At 37.7% G+C, this 21,943-nt stretch overlaps 1 protein-coding gene across 5 annotated transcripts in view; it reads left to right on the top strand.

Moving 5' to 3' along the window:
- tbca (tubulin cofactor a) overlaps positions 1-21,943 on the top strand; it is a 136,225-nt gene that overhangs the window by 87,655 nt on the left and 26,627 nt on the right. The window lies entirely within an intron of this gene.

The raw sequence follows: 21,943 nt of genomic DNA, 5'->3' as shown, positions 1-21,943 counted from the left end.
CTGTCACTCCCTGACCTCACCTTAATGTATCTCATTTTATTAGATGTTGTATATTTATTTTATATAATATTTAGATTTTGATTAAGTGATATGTATTACACAGTAGTGTTTTATTTTACTATATAACTTTATATTTAAGTTGTAAGTGTTAGAATAATTAGGTCATAATTTATCCATATAGTAATATTTAGTATTGTTTTAAAATTATATTTTTTTTTCTTTCTCTCTGTTCTTTCTTTTTTCTTTTTCTTGCTTTCTTTGGGTTTTTTTCTGTGAAGGAGGAGTGGGTGGGTGGGGAGAAAATTATTTTTAAAAAAAGAATATTGATTTTTATATGTAGAATTTTTGGTTCTGTTTTCAATTCTGTAACATGTCCCAATAAAATAAAATTTGAAAAAATAGTTTTAGATATTGCTTATAATGCAAGAATAATATCTGATCATTCTCCATTATTGATGGAATTGGAATTTACTGAAAAATAGCAGTCAGTCAGTCAGTTATTAAAAAGGGATGATCTTTGTGCTTTTAAAAGACAGCATACTAAACTATTTTGTGATACTAATTTATATTCAGTAGAGGATAAATGTATTATTTATGATGCATTGAAAGCATATTTGAGAGAACAGATTATGTTTTGCTACAAAAATTAAAAGATTATATGAGATGTAGATAAATTAGAAAAAATAACAGTATTGGAAAATATACTCAAAAATCACCTTCAGAGGATAAACATAGGTGTTTAATTAATAAGAAATTACAATATAATACAATATCGACTTATAGAACAGAGAAAATGATCCTTGGATCTGAACAAATATTATGAATTAGGGAAAAGATCTCATAAAGTTCTGGATTGGCAATTAAACGTAGAACAAACATCGCAAATGATTAATGCAATACAACAAGATAATAAAAAAAGTGACATTTAAACCATAAGAAATAAATAAAACTTGTAGGGTATTCTATGAAAAATTATACACTTCAAATTCATTACAGGATGAAACTTTTATAGATAATTATTTGTTGCACCTAACATTACCTAGATTAACTGAGACTGATAAAGATCATTTGGACAGACCATTTACTGAGCAATAAGTTAACAAAACACTCAATTGTTTACAAAATAATAAGTCTCCTACTAATTTAAAGATTTAATCATTCTTTTATTTATGCAGGTAATAGAACAAGCTACATGTTCTTCCAGAAACTTTTTCTTCAGTGATAATTACGGTTATTCCTGAAAAAGATAGAGACCCATTGAAATAGCTTCATATAGACCTATTTCATTATTAAATGTTGATTTTAAAATAGTGGCAATGGTATTAGCAAATAGAATAAATTATTGTCTTTCTGAATTAATAAATATGGACCAAACAGGTTTTGTTAAAAATAGATGAACTTCTGAAAATATAGCAAGGGTTATTGAGTATAATTGATTTAACAAAAAGGAGGATTTAAGTGTTGCAGTTGCATTGGATGCGGAAAAAGCTTTTGATAGATTAAAATGGGATTTTTTATTTACGTGTTATGAGCCCAGAAAACGCCAAAACCAGGCAGCAATATAAATTCACCAAGTCAATGGGCATTAAAACAAGATCAAAATTTAACTTATTACTATTAACTTAACCCCCTTCTAATTCTAAGTGTTCGTGTATGTAATGTGTATATGTTCAGGTAAGTTCTTTGATTCACAGTCCAATCATTCACTTGTCACTTCTCCAAGTTCACCAGTAGGCAATTCTTATACTTTGCACAGAATTTAACATTTATGACTTTTCACCTGGCTCTGGTGCTTAAAATTAAATGATTACCACTGAGGAAGCTTCTTGTTGGTTTCAGAGAAGTATTTGTTGCTCGTTGGACACACACAAACTGACTTCCTCTGATCAGTCACTTCAGTGTTTTGCTGAAGAAACTTTCCCCATGATGGGTTTTCCAAATAATGACCTCTTCTTCCTGGTCACCACAGAGTTCCTCTTGTTTCCTTTATTTCAGGAGAAACATTCTAGCCAGCTATTTCCTCCTTTAAGGACAACAAAGGTTTTGAACAGGCTGAACTCAGAACTCACAACCCATCTTCAATATGGGGTCTTTCAACAAGCCCGCCAGCTTGCCATGTTGGAACCTCAAAAGCTACTGTAGAGCCCAGTTTCTCTCTCTCTCTCTCTCTCTCTCTCTCTCTCGCTAAACCCAATCCTTGAAAGATCTTCTCAGCCTCTGCCTGTACATTGTTCCATTTGCATCTACTTCTGAAGTTCCTTCCAGAGCAGTTCCATTGTCTTTTTCAAAGCCACTGGTGCCTGAATGCCTAGCTTCAACAAAGCTCTTGTATTTTAAATGAGATGTGAAGTGTAAGTATCTATTTGTGAAGTGACCTACAGTAAACCCCCCACAATCTCTCTTTTAAAAAACATTTATATATAATATAACCAGTTACAAAGATTTTAGGTAAATTTGGTTTTGGACTTAATTTTATAAATTGGATTAGAGCACTTTATAAAAGTCCTAAAGCGAAAGTCATAACAAATGGGCAAATATCACAATTGTTTTATTTGACTAGATCAAGTAGGCTGGGATGTTCTTTATTTCCAGCTTTGTTTGCTTTGGTTATAGAACCTCTTGCACAAATGATCAGTATGGACCAGCAGTTGAAAGGTTTTATGGTAAATCAACCTGAGCATAAAATTAGTCTATTTGCAGATGATGTGTTGGTATGTTTAACTCAACCACAATTGTCATTATCTAGGCTTTATAAACAATTGATAGATTATAGAAGAATTCCTGGTCACAAAATAAATTGGGATAAAAGTGAGGTAATGGAATTAGTACAAGGTGATAATTCCCAATGTCAAAAAGATATTCAATTTAAGGAGACTGATACTGGGATTAAATATTTAGGAATACATACAGAAAATAACTTGAAAATTTTATATCAATTAAATTAAATTCCATTATTTAAGAAACAAAATGAAGATTTGAAAAAAATTAATAAATTTACCAATAACTTTAGTTGGGTTAATTGTATTAAAATGAATATTTCTCCAAGAATTAAATATTTTTTCAGATTTTACCAATTTCCATATCTCAAAATTTTTGGGGGGGGGATTTAAATAAACAAGTTAGGAAATTTCTTTGGAAAGGTAAGAAAAACTAGAAAAATTAACATGGAAATATGAATTAGGTGGATTACAACTTCCTAATTTTAAGAATTATTATGAATTCACACAATTAAGGTTTCTTGCTTCTTTATTTAGAAATATTAAACCGTCATGGGTGGAAATTGAGTTAAACAAAATTGGAGAAAGTATACCTGAGGAATTTATTTATAAATGGGAATCAAGGTTAATGGTTGCTGACAGAGATGCTCCATTATTGAAACATTTGATTAATATTTGGAAAAAGGTTAAGTTAGAAAATGATGGAAATTTGTCATCAAAAACACCATTAATTAATCCACATAATTTTTTCAAAAATTAACCCTTTTTTAAATATCTGGTATACTAAATGAATTTCTAAACTAGGAGAGTGTTATGAGAGTTAAAGCTTGAATTCATTTAATAATTTTAAGAATTAAATATGATATCCCACATAATACTCTTTTATTATTTTCAATTGAGAGCTTATTTACGAGAGAATTTGGGACCAGATATGGTATTAAAAGATTTGATAGATTTAGAACAGTTGATTGTTGATGGAATTGTTAAAACTTTATTTCAGTAGCATATATTGAAGAGAAAGCACCTAAATTTGGTTTACTTAAGTCAAGAGAATGATGGGAATGTAGCATGAGCTACCACTAAGAAACACACAGCCACCACATTGGATGCCCTTTAAGGGCAGCATGAGCAAAGTCATTGCGTGCATGATGACATCATAACTACTTCCCCTGGCAGATGCTGGGCTGGAAACACGATGGAGGGGGAAACCGCCAACAGCGCCATCTTCTCGTGGCTGCCCCACCATGTGGCGTTACAACCAGGGCTGGTTCCCCATGAGAGAGTGTACCACCACACAACCCCCTCCAGAACTGGCTATGCGTCCCGCCGCTTAGGCGGGCGGCCCCAGCGTTTGAGTATGGCCATTTGTACCGGCCATGATAGGTCCAAGTGTGCCTCCTTAAGGCGGTCTACAATGAAAGCTCGCTTTCACCCCCTGTTTCCAAAGTAAAAGTTTTGCGAGATCACTTGAGGACCTTGTACGGGCACTGCAATGGTGCTGTGTGTGGTCCAAGCCGAACAAACACTAACTCCGCCATGTCCAATTCCTTGGGAAGATGGGTTGAACGAACGCCGTGATGCATGGGTGGCAGAGGGGGATAGCGAGGAGAGTTTTCTACAGAGGTCTGTATCAAAAGGTTCGTGTGCTCGGACTTGGCGCTGGGATCCGGACCGAAAATCTCCCCGGGCAATGAGAGAGGCGCACCGTACACAGGCTCTGCAGAAGATACCTGTAGTTTCTCCTTGGGTGCTGTTCTGATGCCGAGGAGAACCCAGGGCAGTTCATCAGCCCAACTGGGGCCCGTGAGGCGAGCCATGAGATCCTATTTCAGGTGGCGATGGAATCTCTCCACCAGACCATTTTCCTGTGGATGGTAGGCTGTGGTATGGTGGAGATTAACCCCCAGAAGGCTCGCCAATTGCGACCAGAGAGCGGAGGTGAACTGGGCACCTCTGTCACTTGTGATACAAGCTGGGACTCCAAATCTGGCTATCCAGTGGCTGACTAAAGTCTTGGCGCACGTCTCTGCAGAGGCTTCTCTGATGGGAATGGCTTCCAGCCATCTCGTGGTGCGGTCAATGACTATGAGCAAGTAGCGTGCTCCCTGGACACCAGCAGGGGGCCTATGATGTCGACATGGATATGCTCGAACCTCCACACTGCCAGGTCAAACCACTGGATCGGGGCCTGTATATGCCGTTGTACCTTGGAGGCCTTGCACTTGGTGCAGCTCCTTGCCATCTCGGCCACCTCCTTTTTGAGCCCATGCCATACGAATCGCTCTGCCACCATATGCACCGATGTCTTCATCGAGGGATGGGCGAGGTCGTGGACCAGGCTGAAGGCTCTCGACCTCCACTGCGGTGGGACTACCAGGCACGGTGAGCCAGTGGAGATGTCGCAGAGCAGCGTGTCCGGTCTGTCTGAATGCCCTGGAGGTCCAGGCCGGAGATGGCGGACCGGAGGGCTTGTGTCTCTGCGTCCTTCTTCTGTGCTTGTACCTGCTGGGTGTAATCGAGACCGGGGGAAAGGGTGTTGATTGTCAGCCGGGAGAGCGTGTCTGCCACGTCATTGTCTTTGCCTGCTCTGTGCCAGATATCAGTCGTGAACTCCGACACGTAGGAATGGTGGCGTTGCTGGCGAGCTGACCACGGGTCCTTGGCCATTGCAAGCGCCTTTGTGAGGGGTTTGTGGTCCGTGAACACCATGAATGGCCTGCCCTTCAGGAAATACCGGAAGTGCTGGATGGTCAGGTACAGCTCCAGGAGCTCCCAGTCGAAAGCGCTGTACTTGAGCTCCTGCAGACAAAGCTGTTTGCCAAAAAAGGCCAACGGGCACCACTGTCCATTAAACCATTGTTCAAGTATGCCCCCTACAGCCATGGCTGAGGCATCCACCGAGAGTGCAATGTGTGCCTCCGGGTGAGGATGAACTAATAGGGTGGCGTTGGCTAAGGCTTCTTTCGTTGCTGTAAAAGTGCTCTCTGCCTCCTCCGACCAGGCCCAGACCTTATCCTTCACGGCAAACAAAGCGAACAACAGCTGCATGATGCAGGCGGTGCCTGGGATGAACCGATGATACAGGTTTACCATCCCTACAAATTCCTGCAGGCCCTTGAGGGTGGTGGGTTTGGGGAACTGCCAGATGACCGCAACCTTTTCTGGTGCTGGGCAGCCCCTGTTGCTGAGATGGTATGCCCTAGGAACTGCAGCGTCTGCTTGCCGAACTGCCACTTGGCCACATTGACCGTGAGGTCGAATTCTGCCAGACGGGCAAACAGGGTGCGGAGGTGGGCCTTGTGTTCCTCGTGGTCACGGCTGGCGATAAGGATATCATCAAGGTAAATAAACACCAAGTCCAAGTCCCTATCCACTGCATCAATGAGGAGCTGAAAAGTCTGGGCCGCGTTCTTGAGCCCGAAGTGCATGCGCAGGAATTTGAAATGGCCGAAGGGGGTGATGATCGCCATCTTACCAATGTCCTCTGGGTGGACTGCAATCTGATAATAGCCCCTCACCAGGTCGACTTTGGAGAAGACTTGAGCGCCGTGGAGATTAGCCGTAAAGTTTTGGATGTGGGGAATCGGGTCGCTGTCCGGCATGGCTGCGTCATTCAGGAGGCGATAGTCACCGCATGGTCTCCAGCCCCCAGAGGATTTGGGCACCATGTGGAGGGGAGATGCCCAGGTGCTGTCCGAGTAGCAGATGATACCTAACTCCTGAGGGTGAGAGAACTCCTCCTTGGCCAGCTGTAGCTTCTCAGGCGGAAGTCATCAGGCTTCTGTCTATTGAAGCGGGGGTCTTGGGTGGACATGTGGTGGTATATCCCATGCTGGGGCAAGGTGGCGCTGAACCGGGGTTGCATGATGGTGGGGAACTGATCCAGTATGCTCGAATACTCGTCCCTGGGAGTGGTGATGGTGGCGATTTTGGGTTTCCAGGCATCCTTGGCGTCTAGGCAAACCGAGTAGATTGTGCGAGCGTTGACCAGCCTCTTGCCTTTCATGTCGATTAGTAGATCATGTGCCCAGAGGAAGTCGGCCCCCAACAACACAGTACCCACTGAGGTTAGCTCAAACTTCCAGTAGAATTTTTCTTTTCCAGTCTGGATTTGTGCCCTGCGGGTGCCGAAGGTTTTAATGGCAGAACCATTGGCTGCCTGCAGGGTGGGACTACGAGATCGGGTGCGTGTCTTGAGGGAGGTCGGGGGGGGGGGGGGGATGTGAAGCTCAGCTCCGCTCCAGTGTCCGCCAGGATACCCGGCCAGTGGATCTATCATTTACGTGAAGGAGGCTGTTCACGTGGCCAGCCATTGCAGCCATCAATGGTGGCTGGCCAGATCATTTCCCTGGTAGGTACACGGTTGCCTGCACTTACGAGCTTGTGCCCCCCCAGCACTGATGGTAAAAGCACCAGGTAGGATGGTGCTCCTCTGACTTGTGCTTGGGGTGGGGGGGAGGCTGCAGCCGGCTGGTTCCTTGATGAATGTCCTGACTGAGGGCAGCTTCATTCTCCCTCTTGGTGCACCAGAGAGTGTCCACTTGGGCTACGACTCGACGTGGGTCTGTGAAGTCCTCTTCCGCCAGAAGGAACTGAATGTCCTCGGGCATTTGCTCCAGGAAGATCTGGCAGAACAAGAAGCAGGGCTTGTGATCCTCCGCCAGTGCCAGCATCTTGTCCATGAGGGCCGATGGTGTGCGGTCTCCCAGCCCATCCACGTGTAGGTCTTGAGGCACGCTTTTGAGGGGAGAGACCAAAGGTGCCCTGGAGAAGGTTCTTGAGGGCAGGATATTTACCCTTGGCTGGTGGGTGGTGGATGAGATCGTCCACCCTGGCTGCTGTTTCCTTGTCCAGAACTCTCACAACATGGTAAAACATCGTGGCATCTGTGGAGTTGTTCCTGAGGCGGAATTGCACTTCCACCTGCCCGAACCACGTACGCGGGTGATGGGTCCAGAAGGGGGGCAGTTTGATGGCCACAGCGTTGACCTCAGCGGGATCCAGGTTCAAAGCTCAGAAAGACATCTGGGCTTGTCTGGCTCACCAATATAGTGTGTTCTATGCTAAGAAACACACAGCCACCACGTTGGATGTCATTAACGACTGTTTAATTCAAATCTAGCATGCACCCCTTTAAGAGCAGTATGAGCTCAGTCATTGCGTGCGTGATGACATCATAACTGCTGCCCCAGGCGTGCACTGGGCTGGAAACACGATAGAGGGGGAAACCCCCGATGGCGCCATCTTCTCATGGCTGCCCCTCCACGTGGCATTACAAGCAGGGCCGGTTCACCATGAGAGAGTGCGCCACCATAGGAACAAGATATAAATATATCAATAGATCAACAAATTTAGTAAAATTCAGGTAAAGTGGTTATGTGCAATGCAATTAATGTAAGATATAGATTACTCCATTATAATTTTTTACATCAGTTATATATTGCCCCTCAGAAATTGAATAGATGGAAATCGAATATATCGGATCAATGTTTTAGATATGGTGAAGATATTGGAACTTTTATTTATTCTACATGGTCTTGTCAAAAGTTAAACCTTTTTGGATTTCTATTAGTAAGTTTTTGCCACAGGTTATAGGTTTTTTTCCATTGAACCCTGAGTTATTTTTTATGGGAAATTTTGAAAATATGACTCTTAAGTTACATTTATCAGATTTTTCAATTGCAATTTGTTGTTAGCTTTTGTGATAGCAAGGAAATGTATTGTTGTCACTTGGAAATCAGATGTTTCATTAACATTAGAAAGATGGCAAAGAGAGATTCAAAGTTGTATTCCATTAGAAAAAAAACTACATATAATTTGAGAGCTTGTATGCTCGACCATTAGTTTTGAAATGATAAATAATTTCTTTGAATTCTCCAGACCAGAGAAGTCTTCCTTTAAAAATAAATAAATGTTTTTGGGGTCTTTGAGCATTTCCTAAAGCAATCCAATTCAAAATATAATCATATTCATTATGTATTGTAGTAATTTAGATGTTTTTTAATAGTTAGTATATTTAAGCTATAGAAGGGGTTGGGAGGGAGGGTTTGGATGGGGTTCTTTTGTAATTTTTTCTATTTTCTTTATATAAATCAACATGTATTTCATCAGTAACTTTGTAACATGATATATGGGTGTTTATTTGTTATATATGTATTGATCTTAAATAAAATATTCAAAAAAAAGAGAAAGTCATGTTTCTAAGAAGCAGTTTCTTGTGAGGTGGCATGGCATGATGGCATAGGCTGGAGACGTGGAAATGCACCTCTCCCATCAGAATTAATGAAAACCCGAATTTAAAAAACCTTTTTTTTTAAATTACAATATTGAAACTTGTTCTGAACCTAACTACAATGGCTACAAAGAAATCAAAGGCTCAAACTGCAAAGAAAATGACTATTAAAGAGTTTAATATGACTGAAGAAATGGGGCAAACCTTAAAAACAGAGCTTTCGGCATTGCCTCTTCTCCCGACTCAATTTGAGCTGTGATGGCTACAATTAATGTAATTCCAGCGCCGCTTCTCCAGGGAGCTGACGATGATGGTGCTGGAGTTCAGAAGAGGATTGTTGAACTGCAAATGTCGCAAGAACAAATGTGCAATCACACAACTGAATCGATGTCATTGCAAGGAGCTACTGAGCCAGCCAAGCCCAGGTCTGCTAGCATTGCTAGTCAGACCAGGACCAAGCAAAAGGCTCACAAACAATCAAGACCAATTCCATCATCAAGTGAAGAAGAAATGTATGAAGAATTGGAGGGAGTAGGATTATTATATCATGAAGAAGAGCCCCAGTTTACTCAAGGTATAGAGGGAACAAAGTTTGAATTTTCTCAAGTTCAACTTCAAAATGCAGATCCTTCAGTTCAGTTTCTTTTACTTATGGAACAAATGGATAGAACGATTAAACATGTGGATTTACAATTTATGTCTTTAAGATCTGATTCCAATACACAATTTCGGTACAATAAAGGTGAAATGAATTTTATTAAATTAGAAACAACAAAATATGCTAAAATTGTGCATAATGTTAAAGTTCAGAAAATTGATATATATGATTATCAATTTGATGCAGAACAATGTAAAGATACAGTTAATAAAATAGAAGATTCTTTTATGGCTTGAGAAGTTCAAAGGAAAGAACTCCTACAGAAAATTGATGTATTAGAGAACTGCAGCTGCAGAAATAATGTTAAAATTGTTGGACTCCCTAAAGATTTTGAAGGTCCCAATCCAGTACAATTTTTTCAAAGATGGTTTCTGGAAATTATTGGCCCTGAAAATTTACCATATGGATTGGAATTGGATAGAGCAGGTAGAACTAATAGAAAGAAACCATTCCCGGGACAAGCGCCACACTCTATTTTGATTAGATATTTATGTTATCAAGATAAAGAAATGATATTAAGATTGGTGGTCCAAAATGCTAAGAAGCAACTGGCTTTTAAAGATTGGAAATAAGAGTATTTTTATATGCAGATTTGAATATGTCTATTGTTAAAATAAGAAAAGAATTTAACCCTGTGAAATCTGTCCTTTGAAAGAAGGGATATACATTTTCTTTTCGATACCATCTGTACTTCAAGCTTTTTCTGGAGAAAATTAATCACAATTTTTTACTGATGAAGATGAAGCTTTAGAATTTGCTAATTCTTTTGCTTTGAGTTGGATCTTGTTTATTATTAAGCAATCTGTTCAGAAGGTGAAATTGTTAAGAGAATCTGCAAGGTAAACGTCAAGTGTTAGAACGTCAAGAATTGATTGAAACTGATGATGATCAAGTAAACAAGTATCTTGAATAAGCTCTTTATTCTTGAAAGAATGACATAAATGTATTTGTGTATATTCTGTATTTTTGTCTTCTCCTTCCGCAGCCATGCGCCACTTAGTGGCAAGAGCCACTTCCTGTACCATAGAGGGGAATAGTACTTTTTTTTAATTATCAGGACTTTTAGGGGGAATTTTTTTTCCTCTTTAAGGGTTTCTTTTTTTTTCTGGAGATGTTGGTTATTTTTGAAAATTTCTGTGGAGCTGGGATCTACTGGAATGGGTGGCAAGAGTTATGTAATATTAAAGTTTGAGACATGGCACTTAATAACCTATTACATTTGTAACTTTTAACGTGAATGGGTTTAATAATACAATAAAGAGAAAAATATTTACAAGAGACACATTTAACTGAAAAAACATCAAAAATTTAAAAAGAGATAGGTCAAGTTATAGCTTTTAATTCTGAGACAAAAGGAGTTGCTATTTTGATTGATAATAAACAACCTTTTAAATTACAATCTGTTACAGATTCTGAGGGGAGATTTGTTTTAGTAAATTGTCAAATTTACTTTGAAATGTGGACACTTATGAATATTTATGCACCTAATATTGACAATGAAAATTTATTTAGGATTTTTTTTACATCTTGTTAAAGCAAATGAAAATGTGTTAATTGGTGGGGACTTTAATTGTTGTTTAGATCCATTATTGGATAAGACATGAAAAATCAGTTACTAGAACAAAAAAACAACTAAAAAAATGTATTGACTTTGATGAAGGATTTGAATTTCATTAATATTTGTAGAAAATTAAATCCAAAAGAAAAGCATTATTCATTTTATTCTTACAGATGTGATTCTTTTTGAAGGATAGATATGTTTTTATTGTCAACTCAATTACACAGACAAGTTACATATACAGAATATAAGGCTAGGATTTTATCAGTCCATTCACCTCTTTTGATTTCATGTATAGTTTCTGAAAAGGAAAAATCATTTTATAGATGGAGATTTAATTCATTATTGAAAAATGTTGATTTTTTTAATATTAGAAACAAATTCAGGAATATTTAGATATTAATACTGATTTGGTTGACAATAAATTTGTTTTATGTGGTGCCTTAAAATCTTATTTAAGAGGTCAAATAATAAGTTATTCAACTAAAATTAAAAAGAATTATCTTAAAGAAGTAGATAAATTGGAAAAAGAAATAAAGGTTTTAGGAAAAAATATTTGCAGAAGAACATATCTGAAGGAAGAAAAAGGAAATTTGGTAAATAAGAAATTATATTATAATTCGGTACAAACTTAATAGAACAGAGAAATTAATTGAGAAAACTACACAGAAATATGCTGAGCTGGGGAAAGAGCACATAAGGTTTTGGATTGGCAATTGAAGATGAAACAAACTTCAAGGACTATTAATTTTTTAAATCTGAAATTCATCTTTTTTCTTTAAATTGCCAAGATTGGAAAGATTTAGGTGCCCCATTTACAGACAAAAAATAATTCTTTTTAAAGTGGCAAATCTCCAGGGGAGGATGGTTTTTTGCCAGAATTTTATAGAAATTTAAAGATTTGATAATACCTCCTTTTATGTACGTATTGAACAAGCAATGGAAACCCATTCTTTACCGGAGTCTTTTTCAAATGCAATTATAACTGTTATACCTAAGAATGATAGAAACCTATTAAAAACTGAATCTTAAAGACCAATATCATTATTAAATGTTGATTATAAAAATTATAGCTAAAGTTTTGTTAAAAAATGACATTCTGCAGATAATATTGCTAAATTCATTAGTTTAAAACCTTTATCTCAGAAGAAATCAGTATTGCTATTGGTTTGGGTTTTAGATGCTAAAAAGACTTCTGATAGATTAGAATGGAGTTACTTGTTTGGATTTCGATCAATGTTTGTTAATTGGATTAAAGTTTTATATAAATATCCTTCTGCTAAAGTTTTGAATAATTGACACATTTCAGCTTTTCCGTTGACTAGATCAACTCGACATTATCTCCAGCTTCATTTGTTTTAGCAATTGAACCTTTAGCACAATTAATAAGACAAGATACTAATATTAAAGAAATTAAATTAGCAGTGAGGAATTTAAGATTAATTTATTTGCTGATGATGTTTTGATTTGTATAACTGATCCTATGAATTCTTTGCATTCATTATGTATAAGATTCAGAGAATATGGTTGTAAAATTAATTGGTTGATGGGGATTATAATCAATTAAAGAAATTGTTCAGTTTAGATGGTCAGATAATGGAATTAAATGTTTAGGGATTAAAAATGATAAAAATTTGGATAATTTATATAACTTGAATTATTTACCATTATTCAATAAAATTAAAGATGGTTTAAATAGATGGGATGATTTACCTATAACTTTAATGGATGGAGTAAATAGCATTGAAATGAATATTTTTCCAAGGATTTAATATCTTTTTCAATCTACTCCTTGTGGTATAGTTCGGAATTTTTATAAAGATTTAAATTAAATTATTAGGAAATGTTTATGGAAAGGGAAGACGTCTGGTGTTTTTTTTAAGAAAAAGTAACTTAGAATTTTGAATTAGGATGCATACTACTTTCACATTTTGAAAATTATTATAAAACTGCTCAAATGAAGTTTATTAGAGAAATCATTAACTTGGGCTAAAATAGAATTAAGTAAAATAGATGAAAAATACATGTAAGAATTTATTGATAAATGGAATTCAAAATTATTTATCGGTACTAAGGATACACAACTATATTCAAACATTTGATTGAATTATGGAGTAAAATAGATTATGAGATGGGTAGAAAAGATTTGAATTTGTGTAAAATGCTTTTATATTAAAATTAACTTTTTCCTTTTACTATGAATTAATTTTTGAAGATTTGCAATCAAATGGGGATTTTAAAAAATAGAAGATTGTTTTGAAGCTGGTAATTTTATTACTTTTCAATGAATGAAGGAAAGGTATAATGTTCTGAATAATACTTTATTTAGTTATTATCAAGTTAAGTCTTAATTGATAAATTAGGTCAAAATTTAAGATTACCAAGTGTTACAAGCCCAGAGGACTCCAAAACCCAGCAGCAATAGATATTCACCAAGACAAATGGTTACTTAAACAAAAGTTGCTTTAAATATGAAATACGAAAATAGAATCACACGTTAACTTAACTCTATTGACTTACTTAACCTAACTTAACCCCCTTCTAATTCTAAGTGCACATGTATGTAAGTTCAGAAAAATTCCTTGATTCACAATCCAATCTCACTTCTCATTCCTCCAAGTTTATTGGTTGCAGGCAATTCTTAAACTGTGCACAGAATGTAACAATTATGAAGTTCACCAGGATTTGGTGCTTGAGAGGTAAATGGTTACTGCTCAGGAAGTTTCTTGTCGATTTTCAGAGAAGGATTTATTGTTCACTGGACACCCACAACTGATTCCTTGTAACTGGCTATTTCAGTGTCTTGCCGAAGAAACCTGCCCCCTCAGGGTTCTCCAGATTATAACCTCTTTCTTTCTTTCCTTTTTGTTTCTCTTATTTCAAGTGAAGCATTAGGCAGCCAGTCCTCTCCTCTTGCATGAACGACAAGGTCTTTTACTAGGCTGAACTAAGCAGTCACAACCCGCCTTCCAAATGGGGTCTTCCACAAGTTTGCCAGCGTGTCCTGTTCCAGTCCCAGCTGCATCTGTTGACTGTCAAACTGCTCTCTCTCTCTCTCTCTCTCTCTCTCTCTTTCTCTCTCTCTCTCTCTCTCTCTCTCTCTCTCTTTCTCTCTCTCTGAGAAAAAGCCTGTTTGACTCTCTCTGTTTGCAAAACCACATGACACTCTTACAACAGCAAGTTCCACATCAGACGGCCTGCGGCTCTGATGAGTTCTTTCATCTGTTGTCTTTTTGTAAACAACAATCCATTAGTGATGTCTCTTTCTTGGGCACTCTCCAAAGCTTTTGCAAAGGTTCTTGGTGCCGGCCTTTCTAGCATGAGCAGAGCTCCAGTATTTTAAATAAGATCTGTTTTAAAGTGTTTGTATGTGACCTACAATAGCAAACCTGCCAAGATTTATCTCCCAAAAATATATCTATATACAATATAAACAACATAATCTGTCACACTTTTCCCCTACAAAGGAATTTTAACTCTTGAGTTAAAATTCAGTTATAACTAAATTGTCTTTAAAATCACAAAAGAGATAATACGCAAATATGCCATGTTATAACAATGTAACCTAAAGTTGAGAGTACATTTTTCTATCCATGATCAATTTTAACATCTTGACAAACAATCTGCTTTGACATTATTTGTAACTCTGTTATGATTAATGTGCAGATTATATTCTTGCAATATTAAACTCCATGTTAACAATCTTCTGTTTTTATTCTTCATTTTATTCAAAAACACCAAAGGATTAAGGTCAGTAAACATCACAGTTGGTTCATGAGAAGTACTGAGATATACATCAAAATTCTGCAGAGCAAATATTATAGACCACGGTTCCTTCTCAATAATGAAATAGTTCCTTTGACGAACATTGAATTTTTTTGAAAAGTAGGCAACTGGATGGTCAATTTCATTATGTTTGTAATAAAACTGCACCTGCTGCTCCCTCACTGGCATCCACTGCTAAAGAAAAATGGTCTGTTAAAATCAGGAGATTTTAAAACAGAGTAATGGCATCAGTTCTTTAAATTTTCCAAAACTGTCTGACAAATTTTAGTCCACACAAATTTCTCCAAAAAATTGGTTAAAGGAAGAACAACCTCAGCAAAATTTCTGCAAAATTTCCTATAATATCCTACCATTCCTAAAAACCTTCTCAGTGCTTTCTTGCCATTGGGAATAGGAAACTCAGAAATTGCATTCATCATAGATGAATAGGTGCAACTTTGCCATGACCAACTACATGACCTCAGTATGTTACAGTAGCATTTGCATATTGACTTTTTGCTAAATTAACCATTAAATTTGCTTTGGATAATCTTGCAAACAATTTGTCCAATTTCCTTATATATTCTTCCCATGTGTCACTTTTTGTAACCAAGTCATCAATATAAGCATCTGTATGTGTAAACCCTTGGATTACCGAATTAATCACCCTTTGGAATATTGCAGGGGCATTTTTCATGCCAAAAGGTAATGCATTATACTCGTATAAACTGGATGGAGTTAGAAAAGCTGAAATATTCTTTCCTCTCTCAGTTAGAGGCACACACTAGTAACCCTTCAATAAATCCAACTTAGTCAGAAATTTAGCTTTCCCAATTTTATCAATACAGTCATCTATTCTCAGAATAGGATAAGCATCTGTTTTAGTTACTGAATTAACCTTCCTTTAATTGGTACAGAACCTAACAGTTCCATCTGGTTTACCAGGATACAAGGAGAACTCCAATCTGAGTTCAAAGGTCTAATAATATCATTTTTCAAAATATATTCCACCTCCTGATCCATGATTTTACTCTTCTGAATGTTTATTCTATATGGGTGTTGTTTTATGAGACTTGTTTCTCCCACATCCAAATTATTGATGTCCTTTTTTGGCACATCAGGAAACAAATTTGTATATTTCAAAATTAATTATTTCAACTGCATCTGTTCTTGTGACTTAACATGACCTAACTTTTCCTCCAAATTTTCCAAAATCGCTGAGTTAGACAGGAACACAGGAACCATGGTTTCTTTAAGGTTAGCCTTACAAGATTCTGTTTCCATAATCTTATGATCCATAACTTTCTCAACCCTATCAACAACCAACACCTCTGATACCCTTCTCCACTACCCTTATCCTCTAAATAAAGTTTAATTAACAATGCACCCTTCAAGTCATATCCACAAGCCATTTCTTTAATCTCATGTCCACTTACTGCTTTGTCCCTTAAGTCAATGAGATCTGTATCTTTTCTCTGCTGCTGAATTAACTCTTTGCTTGACAAAGAGAAATCCTCACTCTCACAATTAACCTGCTCTTTCAAAACTATTTCAGAAATGCTGGGCAAGTCTCTCTCAACTGCATCTTCCTCTGCTCTCATCATTTTCTTAGACAAAATCCTTGTTACAGCACATGCAGGATTTATCTCACAATCTTCCTTAAAATCATCCTTACTAGACTGACCTAACTTTATCATCTGCCAAATCATTCCTTAATAAAAATGTGACTCCTTGCATGATTGAAATTATTCCTACTACAACCAGTCCCTTAACTAATTCTGAATTCAGCACTATGTTGTGAAGAGATATTGACTCCCTGTTCCAGTCTTTTGATCAAGAGTTAAAACATTTTCCAACAACAGTGACTGAGTAGCCCCAGTATCTCTAAGAATTTTAACTGGAACCTGTGATTCTCCCTCCTTTACTGAAACCAAGCCCTCTGACACAAAAGGTTTGAAAACATCCATGACACCCTTACCATGTTTGGAACATCTGCTCTGCTTAAATTCAATTGTCTGAATACATGCTTCTGGTAAAACCTTCTTTTCTCATCTCTTTTTCAACACTAGACAATTCGCAATAACATGACCAGGTTTCTTACAAAAATGACATACACATCCAGAAGTTCTGTCCTTTTCCACCTTTCCCATCTTTTCTCTTCACATTCTCGCCAGACTTAATTTCAAGCTTACTAGTCTGCTCCACATTAACCCTCTGAACATATTTAACATTAACTTTTTGAAAATGCTTAATATTCTGAAATGTATTTTTGTGAATCAGGGCAAATTCATCTGCTAATCTAGCCCATTTTCCTCCACGTCCCATGTCTCTCTCATTCAGGTATAATTTAATATAATTTGCAACACACCTTTTTAATTTCCTCAATTAATATCAATTCTCTCAATCAGTCAAAAATTATTATTTATTCCTTTGGAGGTGAACCAACAGTCAAAACACAAAGATATAGGTTCCATGTTTTCATTTAACTCCTAATTTTGTGTCTATATGCTTCTGGAACCAACTCATAAGCTTTCAATATTGCTTGTTTAACATTATCATAATTTGCCACTTGCTCTGTAATCAAACTAGAGCAAATGCACACCTTGCTTATGGCTAATTTAAATTACCAAGGGTCATTATTGGCTAGGTGTCCAGATTAGAACTCTATGAAACATAGCACATTTCTTTCTCTCTGTCTCGTGGTCCAAGCCCCGGACATCGCTGCACGCTAGGTCGCTACTGTGGACATTGCTGGAAGTGTCATGGGTAAGGTGTGCACTGCACTTAAAAAGAGCCATAGTACTGCAATAGATCAGTACTTGCACTAAGATGCTTAGTACCTGCCTGTCTCTACTCTAATATCCATTTATGTGGCCTGCTGTTAATTTTTGTTTAAATGCACTTGTGTGATGTGCCTGAAAATGTATTGTTACCCTAAAGATACTATGTCAGCGCAAGTTCTTTTTATGGTGATCTCACTTACTCAATTTACTTATTTAGATTCCTCTTTAGTTTACCACCATTGTGGTTAAGGAACCAATATCCTCTTCACCCATTTATTGAATTTTGATATTCTTTAGAAAGGATTCCACACCCAGAATATTTAGTTCTGTATTGTTCAGAATAAGAGAATAGAACAGAGATCATAGAACTTTACAGCACAGTGTGGGCTCTTCAGCCCATGATATTGTGCATATATATAAATTTCCTCATAGCCCATAACCCTTTATCTTTCATGCATCCATGTGCCTTAGAGTCTTACTAATATCCCTTTTGTTCCAGCCTCTACCACCACCCCTGGCAATGCATTTCAGGCACCCACCACTCTGTGTTTAGAAAAACCTTAACTGTGATGTATCCCCTAAAGTTTCTACCACTCACCATAAACTGATGTCCTCTGGTATTTACAACAGGTCGAGTTCCCCTTATCCGAAGATCCGAAAACCAAAAGAAATTTAGTGCCGACGTGGGGGGCAAAAAATTCAACACTTGACTTGCCCATGTGGGGTTCTAATGCTCTGTTGGCGCTAGTTTGATTAAAATAACAGGAAAAAAAACACTAAATCTTTGGTTCTGGCTGGGAAGATGCTCAACGGACCTGGGTCCAAGTCTTCAGCATTGGTTGCGGCCTAAGTAGGCGATGGATATTCCATTCTCAACATCGGGTGCTCATAATGAAGAAGTTACCTCAGGTTCTCGGGCAGGAGCGGGGACAATACTCATGGACCAGTGGCCACGGGGAGGTGTCGGGACCGGCAGCAGTGGGGAGGAGTCAGGGAGGTGGCCTTCTTTTGTAAGCAGATTTTTTTTTAGTAAGTACTAAACATTATTTCATGTGAATTTTCCACTTGTGGTGTCATGTTGGCATTCAAAAAGCCTGCCGTTGTTTGTTGATGCCGTTTAACCGCTGATACAGGTATTCTGCTGATGCTACTGTGCTGCTTAGTTCCATTGTTCCAAAATCCAAAAAAAACCCAAAAACTGAAAAATGTCTGGTCCCTAGCATTTTGGATAATGGATACTTGACCTTTATTATCATTCACAGGGAAAAGGTGTCGGCTATCCACCTTATCTATGGCTCTTATAATCTTGTCTACCTCTGTAAAGCCACCTCTCATTCTCTGTCATTCCAGAGAGAAAAGCCTAGCTCTGTCAACTTTGTTTTATAAGACATATTTTCCAATCCAGAGCACATCCTGGTAAATCTCTGTGCCCTCTCTTAAGCTTCAACATCCTTCCTGTAATCCAGTGACCGGAACTGAACACAATACTCCAAGTGTGCTGTAACCAAAGTTTTAGAGAACTAGAGCATTTTCTCTCAGCTCTTGAATTCAATCTCTCGATAAATTAAGGCCAGCATATAATGCATCTTTTAACCACCCTATCAACTGATGAGGCAACCTTGAGGAATCTATGGACTTACACTCCAGGATCCCTTCCCTTTGTTTCTCCATACTATTAAGAATTAGATTTATTGTCAGAGTACATATATGACATCACATATCACCCTGAGATTCTTTTTCTGCGGTCAAGGCAGAATTTCCTCTTATTGGTGGTGCAAAAAGAAAATGTGCACAGCATATACATGTAAACAAATAAAGAACTGTAAATAGATAATGGATGTAAACAAGCCAACTGTGCAATACAGAGAGGATTTAAAATAATTAATAAAGTGCACAAGTAAGAATCCTTAAATGAGTCCCTGATTGAGTTTGTTGTTGAGGAGTCTGATGGTGGAGGGGTAGCAACTGTTCCTGAACCTGGTGGTGCGAGTCTTATGGCACCTATAACTCTTTCCTGATGGCAGCAGCAAGATCAGTGTGTGTGCTGGGTGGTGTAGATCCTTGATGATTGCTGCTGCTGTCTGACGGCAGCGTTCCCTGTAAATGCTCTCGATAGTGGAGAGAGTTTTGCCTGTGATCTCCTGGGCTGTGTCCACTACTTTTTGCATGCCTTTATGCTGTGTAAATGTACGTGATGCAGCCGGTCAATATAGTTTCCACCACACATTTCCAGAAATTTGCCAGAGTTTCTGGTGTCATACTAAACCTCTGCAAACATGCCATTAATCACATTTTTTTTTTGTTTTCAACTTCAACCTTCCATTTTCATTCATTGCGACAACAGTAGAACCTATCCGTAGATTTGACATATTTACACCATGTTTACTTATTTGGTTGATTGCATTCACACTTAACTTTTGAACTTTGGTTAATTGGTTAACAATCTAAACTTGGACCACTCTGCCTTTGATTCTTGCTCACATCCTATGGTTACTTAAATATAAAGATGTCTCCAATCCAAAGTTGTAGTACAGTATCTTATTTCAGGCATAGTTTAAAATGATGCTTCATACTTTTGAGTGATGCATCAAATAATACTGAATATAAATGTGATTGGTTTTTTTTTTTACATAACTATTGAAATTGACACAGATTATAAGATAAAAATCGAACCCTGGAAATTCACTGTATCTGATACATTTTTTTTTCCTTAAGGAACTTGTCCAAGGCCCAGTGACAAGGCTTTCTGGATTTCACCATTTTTGAAGATCATGGGCAATTTAAAACAGAATCCAAATAGGAATCAGTGGTGGGCTTACTTAATGTTTTTGTAATAAATTAAACCCTACTCTGGCTGTAACCTGGAGCAAACAATGGACCATATTTTTGCTTGCTGCCATTATTACAATTTCAAGGGCATGCATTTAACATAACTCTCTTCGAGAAAGAAAGGACTGATTTACAGACTTCAACCATGCTTTATAAATGTTGATTCAGCCATGCACGAGAAGAATGTTTCCCTTCATGGATTGACTGAAAAATTACTTTTCATGAGCGTTTTTTTTACGAAACGTATCATGCTCGTTTTCAAATCCATCCATTCCTCCTTCCCCTCATTATCTCTGTAAATTTAATTCCTTCTAGTCTCAGAAATCTCTGTTTTCCAATAAATCTGGCTTATCACACAAACTCCTTTTGTTTATCATCAATAACCTGTCTAGTGCCTGAACTCTGGATTTCTCGCCATAAATCTCTTTGCCTTTCCAGTGGTTCTTTATTTCTTTTGAAGCGTATTTTTGGGATGTTTTACAATGTTAAAGTTTTGATATAGATACAAGAATGTAATTTAACATTTTTTTTGTTTAAAGTGAGACATCGGGCAATGAATGTTATCTATGTAGACTTAAGCATGAGACAAGGTCCCTCAAAGAAAGCTGATCCAGAAGATTAGGGGATCTGAGAGCTACATTGACTTGGTAGATTGGATTTATAATTGACATGGCGTTGGAATATAGAAGGTGGTGGAGGGTTGTTATTCTGATTGGAAGTCTGTGACTGGAAGTGTTCCACAGATATATTTATGATCCATATAAATAATTTTGAAAATGTAATTTTACAAGTATAGTTGTGTATAGTGTGGAAGGTTGTCAAAGGATACAGCAACATCATCAGATGGAAATATGGGCAGAGAAATGGGAGATGGAATTGAAGTGTGAAGTAATCAATGCATTTTGTAATGTCAAATATCATTGGCAAATTTGTAGATGGCATTGGAATCGTGCCTGGCCACGCAGTCGTGGGTGTAGAGCAAGTGGAGCAGTGGGCTAAGGACACATCTTTGAGGTACACCTGTGTTGATTGTCAGTGAGGAGGAGACATTGTTTTTGATTCATACTGACTGTGATCTTCCAAGGATCCGGTTGCAGATGGAGGTCCAGAGGCCCAGGTTTTGAAGCTTATTGTATGAGGGCATGATGGTGTTGAAAGCCTAGCTATAGTTGATGAAAAGTAGCCTGATGCACATGTTTCTGTTGTCTACATAATCCAGGACTATGGTCCTATCCTGTCCTTTAACTGTTCTATGTATGTTTATCGATTTTAGCCTTTGGTAACATTAGAATGCTACAGCACAGAAAACAGGCCATTTGGTCCTTTAGTCTGTGCTGACCACTATTCCACTCGTCCCATTGAAATGCTCCCATTCCATAACCCTCCAGACCTCCTATCCAC

This window comes from Narcine bancroftii, chromosome 1 (genome assembly GCF_036971445.1).
Source record: "Narcine bancroftii isolate sNarBan1 chromosome 1, sNarBan1.hap1, whole genome shotgun sequence".
Lineage (NCBI taxonomy): Eukaryota > Metazoa > Chordata > Chondrichthyes > Torpediniformes > Narcinidae > Narcine > Narcine bancroftii.
This window is presented reverse-complemented; position numbering and strand designations above follow the sequence as displayed.